The sequence below is a fragment of the Pongo pygmaeus genome, chromosome X (genome assembly GCF_028885625.2).
Source record: "Pongo pygmaeus isolate AG05252 chromosome X, NHGRI_mPonPyg2-v2.0_pri, whole genome shotgun sequence".
In the NCBI taxonomy this organism is placed as follows: Eukaryota; Metazoa; Chordata; class Mammalia; order Primates; family Hominidae; genus Pongo; species Pongo pygmaeus.
This window is the reverse complement of record NC_072396.2, coordinates 142,196,283-142,213,616: the sequence shown is the minus strand read 5'-3', so window position 1 is coordinate 142,213,616 and position 17,334 is coordinate 142,196,283.

Here is a 17,334-nt window from a genome sequence, read left to right as displayed (position 1 = left end):
TAAGTTACAAAAGCACAAGGTGTATCTGAGGATCAACTGATTTAATGGGAGCAAAGGGTATGTGAGGAGAAAGTGAAAACAACTAAGTTAACCTAATTTTGGAGCAACTTATCTGCCCATTTTGATGTTATTTTGGTAGTGGGTAGCCATAGGTACAGTTCCTTGGTGTCTGATTTATCAATTAACCCTTAAGCCACATACCTTTCTTCAAAAGAATATTTCAAGGATCAAAAAGGCTCTTACAAAGGCTTTTCATCCAAGATGATATTTATTATTCCTACCTAAGCTTACCTTTTTTTTATAAACATGGTCATTGTTTCCTATAACAACGTGATAAACAGGTTTGTTTATTTTGTAAAGGAAGGTAAGGCCAAACAACAAAGATGGGAATCATTTTCAATTCTTTAAATACTTTAGATGATATTTTATTTCTATGAACATATTTTCCTGTTATTGTAAATTTATACTAAGTAAATAATGATGGCATTAACTGGCATTCTTGGTGTGCTTTTGATCATCTTTCTCAAAAAGCAACTGCCAAGAGAATTTTCTAACAGACATCACTTAACCACTAAGTGGCTGCAAGTGTTAAAGGCAATTAAGCAATCATTATTTAAGAAACACAATGAAAATTACCTAGTTTCTCTACTAAAGAACTTAAAACATATTACACACACACATACATTCATACCACAGGGACCTTGGATGTATTATTTTACTGTACATTTTAAAAACTGGACCAGGTCTTCATCATCAGAGGTGTTGATTCTAATCTTATTAAGAGTCCTCAGGCCAGGGATTCACTTCAGAATCCCGGCTCTGCCACTTATTATATGTGTGGTCTTGAGCAAGTTACATAACCACTCTGAGCCTCTCAGTTTCCACATAAGTAACAAGTAGATAATTTCACCTCCTTCAAAGGGTTTTTGTGAAAATTAAATTAGACAATGCATGCAAAGTGTTTAAGCACAGTGACTGACATATAAAATCTGCTCAATAATTGGTAACTGCATTGTTATTATAGACAAAAATAGACTTTTTGGCAAACAAATCTATTTTACATAATGGATTTGTATCTGCACGAAAAAAAAACCCTCTATATGAAACTGAACTGCCCTTAGTATTAGGCTCCTGTACATTTCCTGTCTTTTCCATCACTACATAACTAAACTATTGCCAGATTTAGGATGATACTAGTTTTGAGATGTTTTTAAACTCAGCCTGAAGGGATCATATATTCTTCTTTTAATAATACATCAAGCTCAAACTTTTCCAATGCATTCTTTTCTTTTTATTCTCATGAAACAGGCACTTCTTTCCCATAATTTCAATACAATGTCAAAGCAAAATGACATTTACTAGTCCCTGATCTGATCCACATGCTAGACTGGTCAGTCCAGATCTAAGTACACAGGCAAAACTGCTGAGCTCTTTGCAACCACTGGCATATCTCCAGATTACCAACAAGGATATACAGTTCTCTTTCACTGACTGAATAGGGAGCTATGTTAAGGCCCTGATGAAACTGGCAAAGTATAAATTACCAAGCTCTCTCTTGCCTCCCTTGCTTTTTAGAAAATACTACATATTTTCATAAACTAACATATTACTGAATGAAGTAAAGGAGGTGGGTGGTAAATAGAGATTATATTTCCCTTCCTGCATCAGGCATAAGACTTAGAAAACTTATGGCTATTCCCCTTTACCCACCCCAAGCATACACATGGACCCCACCCAACCAAACTCTGCACCCCCTGTCCCCACAAAAAAATGTTACGTAGAAACTTGGAATAGCCCTGTCTGGCTGGAATGGGAGTAATTATGTAATATCTTGGGGTTTAGAAATTGAGTTTAAGTCCATTCAACATTTATTGAGCATCTAGGCTGTAAGACTATTCTGTGCTTTATATTGAGGGGAATATAAAACTAGGTAAGGTTATGATTTCTACGTTCAAGAAATATGACAAATGAATTTTTATCCAGAGCAGTAATGCACTGTTTCTGCCTGGATTAGCTGACATCTGTTTGAGCCCTAAAATCTTCTGTATTGAGGGATTTTAATAATGAAAGCAAAATAGAAGATAGACCACCAGAGAAGGAAAACACGGAAAGATAGCAGATCTACCATAACAAATCCAATCAGATTGCAATATAAGTGAGGATTGTGGATGCTGAAACCAACCTTTAAAGGCAGCATAAAGCGGTAAGAGGGGCTCTGGGATCAGTCAAACATGTGTTCTGATCCCACTATACCAGTAACTAGCTGTTATCCTTAAGCAAATGATTCAATCCCTCAGAATCTGTTTTCTTTCTGTAAAATAGTAATATTAATAATATGATTACCTGATCCATAAGATTATTTTGAGGCTTAAATAAATTAATGCAGATAAAGCACAACACCTGGCACACAGTAAGTGCTCTGAAGTATTAACTATTAATATTATTATGATTAAGGCTTGAAGCCTTTCTGGTGAAAACGTACTGCTTAAAAGCTCACCTTAGCAAAAGAGACTTGTTTCTGAGACATCACTATCACTAGGAAGCCAGGAAAGTCTTACTCAATCAGGGTCTGAATATAGCTGTACCTGAAAATTAAGGTTCGACTTAGAAAACCCGAAAAGGAAGCCACTGCTTTTTACACCCCTTAAATAGAGATGCCTGCAATGTTCTGTCCCAGCACAATTTATTCCAGCTATCACAACCCAAATATACACTCAATAAACACTTTCATCAATTTGCCCTGGCATCACCCCTGAAACACTTAAAATATGGAATATGCTATTAGTACATTTTATCTTCTCCAGCTGTATTTCTAGCTTGTGTGTTCATCAACATCATCAAGACATACCCCTCCTCTTCCTTTTTTTTTTTTTTTTTTGGAGACAGAGTCTTGCTCTGTCACCCAGGCTGGAGTGCAGTGGCGCGATCTCGGCTCACTGCAACCTACGCTTCCCGGGTTCAAGCGATTCTCCCGCCTCAGCCTCCCGAGTAGCTGGGACTACAGGCGACTGCCATCACACCTGGCTAATTTTTGTATTTTTTTTAGTAGAGATGGGGTTTCACCAGATTGACCAGGCTGGTCTCGAACTCCTGACCTTGTGATCCGCCTGCCTCGGCATCCCAAAGTGCTGGGATTACAGGCGTGAGCCACCACGCCCAGTCACACCCCTCCTCTTCCTACACACACACACACACACACACACACACACACACACTGTAAGGCTCTGTCACTGTGCTGAGCACTTCATACTCAAATGCCCAAGCCCCAGTCCATGACTCAAGGGGATCTCTGTCCAGTTTGCAAGACAGGATATACTCAGCAAACAATAGCTTAGGATACCTTAGTGCCTAGTGGAAGCCAGTGAACAGTATAGAAGGTAAGGTCTGCAGGGCTCCAGAGGAGACAGAGACTGAAATATTCCCTGGCTTAAAGGCCTTCCAAAGCTTCCCATCTCACTTGGAGTAAAATCCAATGTCTTTACCATGGCTTGCAAGGCTCTGTACGATCAGGCTCCTTCCAAGTTGTCCAGTTTTATCTCCCCCCAACTCTGTACCCACTGGCTCTACTCCAGCCACAATGGCCTCCTTGTTGTCTGTTCAACAGGCCAAGCATGTTGCACCTAGGGGCCTTTGCAGCGGCCATTCTTTCTGTCTGTAAAGTTCTGTCTCTTGATCGTTGCATGGCTGATTCCTTGTCTCTGCTCAGGTCTTAATTCAATGTCTCTTCCTCAGAGAGGCCTTCCCTGACCCCTTATTTAAAGGACTTGCCCCTTCCCCCACCCCTGTCACTTCCTATCACATCATCCACTTTTATTATCTTCATAGCTCACTACTCTTTAGCTAAAATGTCCTCTTCTTGATTGTTTTCCTTCCTGCCTCTGGGTCTTTGCATACGGTATTTACTCTCCATGGAATGCCCTTCTCCTTCTCTTCACGTGGCTTTCTCAATCTTCAGATCTCAGCTGAATCTCACCTCCTCAGAAAGGACTTCCCTGATTACTTAATATAAAGCTGCCCATTCCGTCCCCCTGTAACACTACCATTAGTCCCCAGCAGCAGCCTCTTCACTTCCTTCATGACACTATGGCCATCTTCAATATTATACATATCTGTTTTCTTCCTACTCTCACCCTAGACTGAAAGTTCCATGAGGACAGGGATTTTTGTCTGCTTTGTTCACCACTGGGGTTGTCAGGGAAGGCTTCACTGAGAAGGTGAAATTTGAGCAAAGTCCTGAAGATGGGGCTAGTACTACTGTTACTAATACATTGAGTGCAGATATCCTACCTGACTTTTAAAGCCCTCCATAACCTGGACAGACCTTATCTAGATAGTCATTTTTCTCACTCATCCACTAGAACACACTGTGCAATCTCATCAGACCTGTCTCACTTATTCCTACCTAGAAAGTCTTTCATATTTCCTGACCACAATCTTTAAAATGCCGTGATAGAGGTACTATCATTACACTCATTTTACCCATGACGAAACTGAGGGTCAGAGAGGTTAAATAACTTGTCTAATTTCACACAGCCAGTAAGTGCTGGAGCAAGATTGGACCCCAAATCTATTTGAACTTCAGAGCCTGTATTCTTAAAATATTACAGGATGCCAAAAACATAAGAGAATAGGCAGCACGGAAGACATTTAAAAATGCATAAAGAGAGCAAAACAGATCCTCAATTAAGTCTGTTTGACTCCAAAGTTTGCTCATAACCTCTGTGTAGGGTCGCACATGTCCAGGTTTGTCTGGAAAAATCGTGGTTTACTTCTGTTTTCCCAGCCTAATTATCAACAGTGTACCCTTTCACTCTCAATTGTTGAGATTTTTAAGAAGATTTTATATATATATATATATATATATATATATTTTTTTTTTTTTTGAGATGAAGTCTCACTCTGTCACCCACGCCGGAGTACAATGGTGTGATCTCAGCTCACCACAACCTCCGCCTCCAGGGTTCAAGTGATTCTTCTGCCTCAGCCTCCCAAGTAGGTGGGATTACAGGCATGTGCCACAACACCCAGCTAATTTTTGTATTTTTAGTAGAGATGGGGTTTCACCATGTTGGCCAGGCTGGTCTCAAACTCCTGACCTCAGGTGATCCACCCACCTCGGCCTCCCAAAGTGCTGGGATTACAGGCATGAGCCACCGCGCCCGGCCAGAAGATTGCATATTTTACACTTAACAGCACATCTGGCCTTCCCAACTCTCACAGTGCCATTTCTCTCACTGTTGAGAAATTAAGAAAAATGAAAAAAGAAAAAAAAGTTCTTCTTTTGTGTTTTCTGGCACCACATTTCCATTATGGAAATGAATTGTGTTTTCCATATGTTACATTAGCATTCCTTGAAAACCATATTTGACAATAAGTGTATAGGAAGGAATGCATCTGTATGAGCAATAAACATTGGTTGAATACTACTGGAAAATAATAAAAATAAGTCAAATTTGGTTTCAATAAATGGTCTGTTTATCATTATAACCCCTAATACTCACTGAGAGTTTCATATGTGCTAGTCATTTTACATGCATCACTCCATTCAGTCTTCACAAGAACTATCATCGTCCCCATTCTTTTGTTTTTATATTTTACTTTTTTAAAATTGGCAAATAAAAATTATATTTATGGAGTATAATGGGATATTTTGATATATGTAGGCATTGTGGGATGATTAAATCAAGCTAATTAACATATTCATCATATCATATACTTAACATTTTTTGGTGACAAGAACATTTAAGATTTACTCTCTTAGCAAATTTCTTTTTTTCTTTTCTTTTTTTTTTTTTTTTTAGCAAATTTCAAGTAGACAATAAAGTATTATTAAGTATAGTCACCATGCTGTATATTAGATCTCTGGCACTTATTTCTCCTAGCCGAAATTCTGTACCCTTTGACCAGTATCTCCCCATTCCCTCTCTTACACCCAGACCCCAGCCTGTGGTAACCATCATTCTATTTTCTACTTCTATGAGTGTGAAGTTTCTAGATTCCACATATAATTGAGATCATGCAGTATTTGTCTTTCTGTGTCTAGCTTTTTTCACTTAGTATGTTTTTCGGGTTCATCCATGTTCTCAAAAAGGACAGGATTTTCTTATTTTCTAAAGCTGAATAGTATTCCCGTGTGTGTGTGTGTGTGTGTGTGTGTGTGTGTGTGTAGCATATAAAGAATAGTATTCCATTGTGTGTGTATATGTGTGTGCATGTATATAGCGTATAAACAAAATGCAACACACACACACATATATATATGGACATTGAGGTTGATTCCATATCTTGGCTATTGTGAATGGTGCTGCAACAAACACGAAAGTGCAGACAACTCTTTGACATGCTGATTTCATTTCCTTTGGATATATACCAAGAAATGAAATTGCTGGATCATATTGTAGTTCCGTTTTTAATTTTTTGAGAATCCGCCATACTGTTTTCCATAATAGCTGTGATAATTTGCATTTCTACCAACAGTGTACAAGGGTTCCCTTTTCTCCACATCCTTGCCAACACTTATTACCTTTTGTCTTTTTTTTTTTTTTTTTGAGCCTGTTGCCCAGGCTGGAGTGCAGTGGTGTGATCTCGGCTCACTGCAACCTCCACCTCCCAGGTTCAAGTGATTCTCCTGCCTCAGCCTCCCAAGTACCTGAAATTACAGGCGCGTGCCACCATGCCCGGATAATTTTTGTGTTTTTAGTAGAGACAGCGTTTCGGCCATGTTGACCAGGCTGGTCTTGAACTCCTGACCTCAGGGGATCTGCCGGCCTCGGCCTCCCAATGTGCTGGGATTGCAGGCATGAGCCACTGCACCTGGCCTCTTTTGTCTTTTTGATAGAAGCTCTTCTAACAGGTGTGAGGTGATATCTCACTGTGATTTTAATTTGCATTTCCCTGATGATTAATGATGTTGAACACTTTTTCATATAGCTGTTAGGTAGTCTATGTCACCTTTTGATAAATGCCTATTCAAATCCTTTGTCCACTTTTTAATTGGGTTATTTGGTTTCTTGCTATTGAGTTCTTTGAGTTTCTTATATATTTTGGATATTAACCCCTTATCACATGCATAATTTGCACATTTTTTCTTATCATTAACCCCATTTTAAGGATAAAACAACTTGAGGTTCAGGGAGGTAAAGTGACTTACCCAAGATCCCAAAGTTGCTGAGTGGCAGAGCTAAAATTCAAACCCAAATCAACCTGATTCTGAAGCCTTCGTGTTTAACCATAGGGAGGTACTACCCGTACTACATTGCATTGCCTCATAACTGCATTCAAAAGACAAAATCGGCTGGGCACAGTGGCTCATGTCTGTAATTCCAGCACTTTGGGAGGCCGAGTCAGGCAGATCACTTGAGGTCATGAGTTCGAGACCAGCCTGGCCAACATGGTGAAACCCCGTCTTTACTAAAAATACAAAAATTAGCTGGGCATGGTGGCATGTGCCTGTAATCCCAGCTACTTGGGAGGCTGAGGCACGAGGATTGCTTGAACCCAGGAGGTGGAGGTTGCAGCGAGCCGAGATCGTGCCACTGCACTCCAGCCTGGGCAATGGAGCGAGACTCCATCCAAAAAAAAAAAAAAAAGTCAAAATCACTACAGAATGCCCAATATTTATCATACAAAAGAAATACAAAAGGAAATGACTTCCCTAAAGTCCTACTCAAGCACTTTTAGTGATACATAAACATTTATATGATCTCCCTCCCAAATTATAGAAATGTAGCTAATGAAAAATAGCAAAACCTACAATGAAATGTTGTGTATTCAATCTCCTCTTTGCCTTTGTGACTGTATCCCCACCCAAGGCCACACATGGGAGGGAGCCCAAGTAGAGCACACCAGCAAATTTGCACTTGGGGAGTGAATGGAATACGATGTGGTGCAAACCCGAATTGTCCCACCTTCCTGCAAACAGTCACTATATTCAACTCTACCCACATCTCTGAACACCTGCTATGTGCTCACAACACTGGGCCAGTCACTGAGGATACAGAGGTGAAAAAAAGACAGTTTCCATGTTCGAGTCCCCACTTCCTGTGTTTAGAGGATGGAGGGAGAAAAGAAGAGGAGCAGTGCAAAAAAGACCAGTATAAGAGCTTCATTCCTCCTCTGAACTCCCTTAGCACATTTGCTGTACCTCTTTTCTGGCACTTTCACTTACTTTCTATCTGCTATTTTATAGAAAGGCAGTGTAGTGAATTAGCAAGCAGTGAGCTTGCCAACCAGACTTGGCCTTAAATCCCAGTTTCTCTACTTGAGCAGCTGGGTGACCTTGAATAAGTCATTTAACCTCCTTTGACCTCAGTTTCCTCACCCTGAAAATGAGATTTATAATATCTATCTTACAGGATTGTTGAAAGGAGTCAATTGGAAAGGTACTTTTGTAAAATGCCTCACATGGGACCATGAACATAGTAGTTATTCAATAAAGAGCACCACTTAATGTTCTTATGACATGTTTTATCTCCTGTACTAGCAGATGAGCTCCTTGTAGGCTCTACCTGAATGTATTTATCTGTGAATCCTCAGAATATTGAGCACATGGTCTTGCATATAAGAAACTCAAAAATAGCTGTAGAGAGAATCAAAGAATGAACAAATTATTATAGTTCAAGTACAGTAATCTGTGATCAAAAGTATTACAAACAATGTGATTGTAATTTCAAGGGATTCAAAGAAGGGCAGCAACACATGTAGTTATAGAAGGCAAAAGAGAAAATGAAGGGTCAGGAAAAGCTTTAAGGGAAAGATGGATATTGCTAGTGGAAGAAATGACATGGAAAAACATTTCTGCCTGAGGGGGTTTAAACCCATGTCTGTCTGGCTTCAATGTCTCACTGTTCCCAAAGTTATGCCAGACCACCCCTCCTATAGCTAAAGTGTAAAGTTGTGGCATACTAAAAAGCCAAGAAACGCAAGTCCCAGTCTGTCAAAGACTTGGGTTATCTTAGGCCTGGTACTTCACCTCTCTAAGCCTAAAGTTCCTCATCTGTAAAACTAGGACTTAAAAACAAGGACATCTATCTCCGTAGTTGTTTAGAGACATGTGCTCCACAAATGGCAGCAGCAATTTCTATTCTATTTTCTTCCCAGTGTTGCAAATGAATCTGCTCACACACGCTTCAAATTTGGCAAAGCAAGTCCGACATTTATGTGTACTAAGCTGGCCAGGCATCCCAGTTGCCTGGAATACTCGATTTTGCATAAAGCTTTGTATGTTGCTTTTTAGGCCAGTTTTGATAAATGCTATAAGATCTTGGAGCATCTGAACTCTTTTTGGCATGACTGGAACTTCATACTGCATGAAGTTGTGGTAAAATGAGATTGCTGGGTAATTTTATAAGATTTAGGATCATTAACAAATTTTGGGAAACATTTCCTCTAAAGGAAAATAAAATGAACTAAAAGCTGGCTAAAATGCTGATTCAGCTTGCTGATAGCAGCAGTCCTGAAGAAGAAAATGAGAGTATTGCCATCATGCAGTAAACAAGGAGCTAGACCTAGAAGGCGATGACACGGGGGCACCAATCGGGAGCTTTGCCTGTTCATTTTTATATCCAGTATTATTGGTTTCAAGGTAAATAAAGCTATAGACTATATCAGACAAAAAGGAGGGAGCTTCCAGAACCATGATGATATATTAAATTCCATCCCAGGCTCAATAAACTATGACTTATAAGGCTTGTAAAATCTTTACAGGGCTCCTGACAGCTCCACATGTGCTGATGGCCAGAAGAATGGAACCTTTTGCAAAACATCTGCTAAATCATGCATCTTGGCTTGAATGTCTCTGTCTGCCCATGATGACAAAATACAGAGTGGAGTGCATCGAGATTTGAGGGAGTAGATGTGGGTGTTTCTGCACAATATAGAGCCTCCTTATTTAAAGTGGCATTTCGTCATAGCTTCCATCTGTAAGATGCATTTTTGACCATATTGGATAAAAGCTGCTCTCTCTTAATTTTAACCATGCCTGAGCAACATGACTTTGTTTGCCACATATTGAATTATATTAAGGGTCTACTAGAAGACACAAAGCTTCTAGTAAGTTCTGAAAAACATAAGCTTGAATAGATTACACTCAACAGGCTAAAAGAGTTTCCTATTAATTTTAACTGGAGTTCATGTCTACATGGGAAAAAAATAGACTTTCACAGACAAGCAAATAGTTTTCCATTGTCCAGAAAAGTTGCAAATAAGAGTGACTGGAACTTTTTCATATCATGCTGAGTTTTGCTTCAGGACTCAAATGCTTGCGGGGTGAGAACATCATTGAGAAGTGAGCTGATAAAAGGGGCTTTCCTCTTTCACCTTTCCAATGCTATGTTGTAAATTTTCAAGGTTTTAAATAGTGTATTGCTCAGATGTTTGGCATGCAAGTAAGGAAAAAAAGGAATTAAAATGGTGTTCTTCCTTCTCTCCACTCTCCTCTCAGCTTTTACTAACTGCTCCACTTGCTGGCCTCACAGGACTGTGTAGTGTGGGAGAAGAAACATGCTTGGCTGAGACCCCTGAAACCGAAGTCAATACCTTCCACCCCTCCAATCTCTAATCATATCCTTGGGATTGAGACTAGCCAGGTTTAACAGTGATGCCACCTTTCCAACTGTCCACTGAATTTGCTTAGTTGATTACCTTCTAAAAATACTGGAGCAGGAGAAGGTGATTTCCAGTATGTCTGATTACAAGCACAAGAGAAAATTTTCACTGGCCCCTATCTCAGAAGATTGGATCCAATTGGAAAGCAACCAAATCCTAAAGTTCACTGGCCATTTACTAAGCATCTATCACATGCCAGGCACCATGTTTGGCACAGTATGTAGGTACAGCAGTAAAGAGGTGGCATGAGCATGAACTCATGAAGTTCAGCAGAGCAGATAGGCAAGCAACCAGATTAAGTGCAAGACAGAGGGATAACTGCTATGATAGGGGGTACAAAGGTGAGGCTGGTATAGTCTGTGCTCACAGCGAGCTCAGGGCCTAGTGGGAGATATGTACTAGCAAATAAACAATTACAATACAGAGTGATAGTCTATGGGAGAAGGGAGCTCAGGGACTGTGGGAGCACAGAAGAGAAGATGACTCCTTCCTCTATTTGGGGGAGATGGGAAAGGGCTTCACATAGGAGGTATCATTAAACCAGATCCTGAAAAATGAAATGGCTCAGGAAGTAGGAAGTTTAGGACTACAGCATACTAGCAATCACAATTTTCCACCTTCAAGTGACTGTGACCTTTGAGTAATGGCTGATGTAATCTTCACACAAAGAGCAGTAAAGAGTTAAATCTCACTTCTGCCAGTCCTTTTAAGGTTCTTGCAATCCCAGGGGAGGAAGGACTCTAATCCTGCCTCATAGCAGTAGTAGGAATGCTTCAAAGGGAGGAAACTAAGAAACATCAAAGACAGGGTGTGTTTCTGGGTAAGGGGAAAGAGCCCTGGGTTTGAGTTCCAGCTCCACCACTAACTAAGTAAATAATTAAATAAATAACTCCATGAGCTTCAAGAAAACTTTGGACTTTCTCTCAGACTCAGTTTCTTGATCTGTAGAATGGTAATAATCTTGTCTGCCTCTCAGTATGGTTATGAGGATCAAGTGGAATGATACAGCGAAGGGGCTTTGTAAACTATAAAGCCTCATACGAATGTTAGCTATTGTTTCCTAGAAGGGGAGTGGTGGCCAGAGGTCAGAGGAGCAATTGGGGTTTATTCCTGGTGTCCTCTACCAGGAAGCTGGTCTTTTTTCAGTGAAACAAGCAGGCTTCCTGAGGGAAATGCACAGCCCTTTCCATCATTCATGCAGAGAGTGAGAGAGAAAACAGTGTCCTGTGTGGCCAGGCAGCCTGGATGGCTGCCTTCGTGGTCTGAGGGATGATGCAGTGATTCCTGCTGTCTTGGTCTGGAGGACAACAGGAAGTACCCAGAAACCCATACAGCATAGTAAAGATTCAGACCAACTCAGAAGGGAAGGAGATGGGAAAGCTAAAACAGATAGAAGCTGAACAGGTAATAAAGAGCACTGTTAAGAGAGTGTGGGGGAAGCAAAGGCCTAACAAAGTGGAGCCAGCATAGCAAAGTGGTTAAGAGCACAGACTTCAGAGCACAAAGCCCTGGACCTCAAGACCCATCATACAATCTTAGATCAAGTGGCAAATGGGTTTACTAGTTTACTAGTTTACAATGATACATTGCCTCCCTGAACATGTCTTCCCTGCCTGTCCCATTGACTTTGGACTTGGCCATATAACCTGCTATGGAAAATGGAATATGAGTGGACATCACATATGCTACATATAAGCAAGGGAAAGCTTTAAATGGGTGCCATGGTTAGAATATGTCCCCCCAAAATTCACATGTTGAAATTCTAACACTGAAGGTGATGGTACTAAGAGGTGGAGCCTTGGGAGGTGATTAAGTCACGAGGGCAGAGCCTTCATGAATGAGATTAGTGCCTTAATAAAAGAGGCCCCAAGGGAGCTCATTCACCCTTTTCAACATGTGAGGACACAGCAAGAAGGTACTCTCTATAAACCAAAAAGCAGGCCCTTGCCAGACAATGAATCTTCCAGAGCCTTGATCTTGGACTTCCCAGCCTCCAGAACTGTGAGAAATAAATTTCTGTTGTTTATAACCACCCAGTCTATGGTAGTTTTGTTACAGCAACTTGAATGGACTAAGACAATGAGCTTGCATAATTTGGCTCTGCCCCTCTTATTCCTGTCCTATGAAAATAGCATGCCTTACATAGTGGCTACGCTTTCAGCCTGGATTCCAGAATGAGAAGAGTTGTGGGGCCAAGCACAGCCAAACTGAATAAGAGCCCAGCAGATCTACACCTGAACTGCAGCCTTCACATAATGTAAACAAGAAATAAATGGGAGTTTAACTTAAGGGTCCACAAACTACAGCCAATGAGGATAAATATGGCCCACACCTGTTTTTGTACAGCCTGTGAGCTAAAAATGGCCTTTACATTTTAAAATGGTTGAAAACGCATCAAAAGAAGAATGATATTTCATGGCACATGAAAGTTCCATGAAATTCACATTTACATATTCATCAATAGAGTTTTTTGGAACACAGTCATATTTATCTATTTACACGATATATATGGCCACTTTTGTGCCACAATGGGAGAATTGAGTAGTTGTGACACTGACTGTATGGCCCACAAAGATTAAAATATTTACTATCTGGACCCTTTTTTAAAAAAATTGCCAGACTCTAGTTTAAGCCCAGAGATATTGGGATTATTTGTTTGTAACCTAAGCAAAGATAACTAATATAGTAAAATACTTAAGTTCACCAAACCTCAGTTTTCTCATCTGCTAAATGGAAACAAAAATAGAACCAACATCATTGAGTTTTTAGAAAATTAAATAATATAGTGCATCTAAAACACTTAAGATGATGCCTGGCACTTAGCAAGCATTCATAATTATTATTAAGGGGTTGTAAGCTTCCTACAGCAACTATGAGAAAAAAGGAGAAAGACAAATGAAAGGAAAACAGAACATGAGAACAAATGTAATAAATTGTCACACTGACTTCAACCGGTTCATAAATCTGTTTCAAAATCATTCACAAGGTGTAGCTTGTTCATCAGATCTCTTTCAGGCTCAAGTCACATGTTAAGAGCCCCCACAGGGACATTGTTAATGTCAAAAATGTCTTCCCCTGACTATCTTTCTGCTCCTTGGGCTGGTCCCCAGATGGTAATCCATCTGGGACCCTCCTACTTGATAGCCAAAAATTGTTGAAGGGAAAATGAATAATGCCCTGAAAAGGAATGGTCACACTATTCTCCAATCCACATTGAATGAGGATTGGTAGTGCAACTGAATCCCAGTGGTTAGAAAATTGCACATAAATTATTTCAATACAGTTTTGCTCCTTAACACACACACACACACACACACACAGATAGATAGATTAGATAGATAGATAGATAGATAGATTAGATAGATAGATAGATAGATGGATAGATAGATAGATAGATAGATAGATAGATAGAGTCATCAATATAAATCGTCATGTTCCATGCTTACTCTATTGTGATCTTCATTCTCTGGGAGCCTAGAAGAAAAAAGCAGCACAAAGATTTAAAGGGTGATCAAGAAGGGCATTTCAGGGCCCTTTGGATCTCAGAAGAGAAAACACATTAAAATCCTTTAGAAAAGAACAAAAGTGCTAGACCATTCTACTCCACTGTTTCTGGAGCCCTGGGAGACCTTTCTAAAATTAAATTAATTCCCTCTCTCTCTTTCTAAAAGCAGATCCAGTGGCAAGCCTATGTGAGCCACCTGATTCAACTTCACATTTTCCCTGGAGTAATCTATGCTAGGCAGAATATTGAAAAGAATTCCCAAAGTAGTAGAGTTTGAGTTAATTACTTTATTTAACTTCTACAGTTCTAAAACTGAAGTGTCTCACAGGTGATCTTTTGAAGGCTAGATGATGTGGAAATATTTTAGTCATTGGCCAAATATTTTGTTCTTTTCTCCTTTTCCAGATGTAAAATCCATTAGTTGCTAAGGCTGCCTCTGTGTTGCTGTAAAATGGGAACCAGAGTGCTTTTCTCAGAAATATTAGATACTCCAAAAGTTTCTTTGGAAGCTCACCATTCAGAGCATCTGTAACATAAGGCTGAAAACTCAAAGGTACCTCTCCCTTGATATTTGCTATGAGGAATTTATCAGGCTCTTCTGAATCTGCTAAATCATCTTGACGGCTTGCTGCAGCGTTTTCAAAAACACATGCACTATTTTGTCATGGATATCACCTTTTTATTTTTTATAAAGAGTCTAAACAAGCTAAAAAGCTTCCAAGTAATTTGGGACTAAAGAGAAAAACATTTCCAAAAGGTCCCAGTGCAGCCCCTCTGCTGGCACCCCAGGACTGGCTCCACAGGGCTGAGCAGGCAACAAGACCTGTTATGCTGATTGCAGTGGCTTGGGTAGAACCCCAAAGACATTACTGCTTCTTTCTTACCTTTTTCGTTAAGGATGTGAGGGTGATCTGGCTGCAACATCTGTCACCCCATTGATCGCCAGGATTGACTGAGCTGATCTGGATGGCTCTGTGTGTGTGTGTGTGTGTGTGTGTGTGTGTGTATGTGTGTGTATATGTGTATATATATGGTATATAGTATACTACATATACATATATACACATATGTATATACACACGTATATATACACATATATACACACACGTACACATATACACACACATACATACAGTCATAAGATTATAACATATTTTTACTGTACCTTTTCTATGTTTAGATATATTTAGATACACAAATACTTAGCACTGTATTACAGTTGCCTACAGTATTTAGTACAGTAACATGTTGTACAGGTTTGTAGCCTAGGAGCAACAGGTTGTACCATATAGCCTAGGTGTGTAGTAGGCTATATAATCTAGGTTTGTGTAAGTGCACTCTATGATGTTCACAGAATGACAAAATTGCCTAATGACACATTTCTCAGAATGTATCTCCATCATTAAACAATGCACGACTGTATATATGTGTGTGTGTGTGTGTGTGTGTGCACGTGCACTTGTGCATATGGAATAAAAGAATGAATGAATGAACGAACCTATCAATCTATCAATGAATTCAGGTATTCAAAAGTAAATGAAACCAGCTATTCAGAACCTATGAAAGAAATGGCTAAGCATTAATTGCAGAGATTTGTATCTCTTCCTGGGTTTCTCAGAGCCTTTTGGTTAAATTTCTGGTTCTCTGTGATGAACTTGACAAGGAGGGTTGTTAAGCAGTGAGTGAGTGGGATTATGGGTACATAACCTACTACTTCATTTGCTAGGCAACTATAATTCTAGCAAACACACTACAGTGTGGCTGGAGAAGTATAAGAGATGTGTTCCTGCACCCACTAGGACTGTGAAAGCATTGCCTTCCTCTCCTGTCCTTCAGCTTCTGTCCTTCTTGGGCTGGCCCTAAAGAAGACTCACGTTCATCAACCCAATTGTGTCTTTGGCACCAAGAAACCTACTTATTATATCACCTTATCACCTTCTTGATCTCTCTCTCTCTCTCTCCCTCTTGCCTTCCTCTGCCCTGAATCAGAACAGGAGGTGATAGTCCTAGTGGTAGTGGTGATGGTAGGTGGGTGACATGGAATTGGGCAGTTCTGAGGGGTCTCAGTTGATTTCCTGATGGAAATTTAACTACCCTCAATTTTTTTTTTTTTTTTTTTTTTTTTGAGATAGAGTCTCGCTCTGTCACCCAGGCTGGAGTGCAGTGGTGCCATCTCAGCTCACTGCAACCTCTGCCTCCCGGGTTCAAGCGATTCTCCTGCCTCAGCCTCCCGAGTAGCTGGGACTACAGGCACCTGCCACCACGCCCGGCTAATTTTTGTATTTTTAGTAGAGACGGGGTTTCACCATGTTGGCCAGGATGGTCTCGATCTCTTGACCTCATGATCCGCCCACCTAAGCCTCCCAAAGTGCTGGGATTACAGGCCTGAGCCACGGGGCCCGGCCTTCAAATTTTTACCCAACTCTTACAATAGGTATGCACATTAAGGCGGCCCTTCCCTTTCTACAAAAATCCATCTCTTATGAATGACCTCAATCCTAACCCACTGCATTAAATTAGGGTTTTACTTATTGTAGTCAGTTCTAAATGTGGGTTATGCAAACAATGGATTATTTACAGAAGGTTTGAAAGTCTAAACTGGCTTTCTGCTTGTTCCCCCAACCTTCCACCCACCCTCACCCCAACACATACACACTCACACACCTTACCTGTTTTCTCTTAATTGGTGTGACCTCAAGCAATACGACCAATTTTATCATTAACCTATGAAAAAAATTAATTGGATGTCAAATATGTTGCGCAAAAGCTTCTATAATCCAATCAAACGTTTGGCTCTGGATTGTTTTGCTTGTATATGAGGTGATGAAAACAAAATGAATGTGTCAGGCACTGTGGGAATTGTTTCAAATTTCTGAAGCCAATAAGGTACCACTCTGTAAATTACTATTTCAGTATATTAAACACGTCCCTGGTCATCTTAATGAAGAAATATTTCTCCAAGAATGCCAGTTTACTCAGAGGAATAACTTCCCAGGTTAATAACTATTAGCATGTGATCACTTCTATAGGTAGGGAATATTTTATACTATATTGGGTTCATTGTTTAATTGGCTGGATGCTATTATGAAGCTGCTGAAAAGAAATAAACTTGCAATTATTGTTAACTATAAATCTTAATGATTTATATTAATAACTTGGGCCTGACTACATGTTCAACTGTGACAGTAAGAACAAAGTACTGGTAGAGCAGATAAGGTTCAATA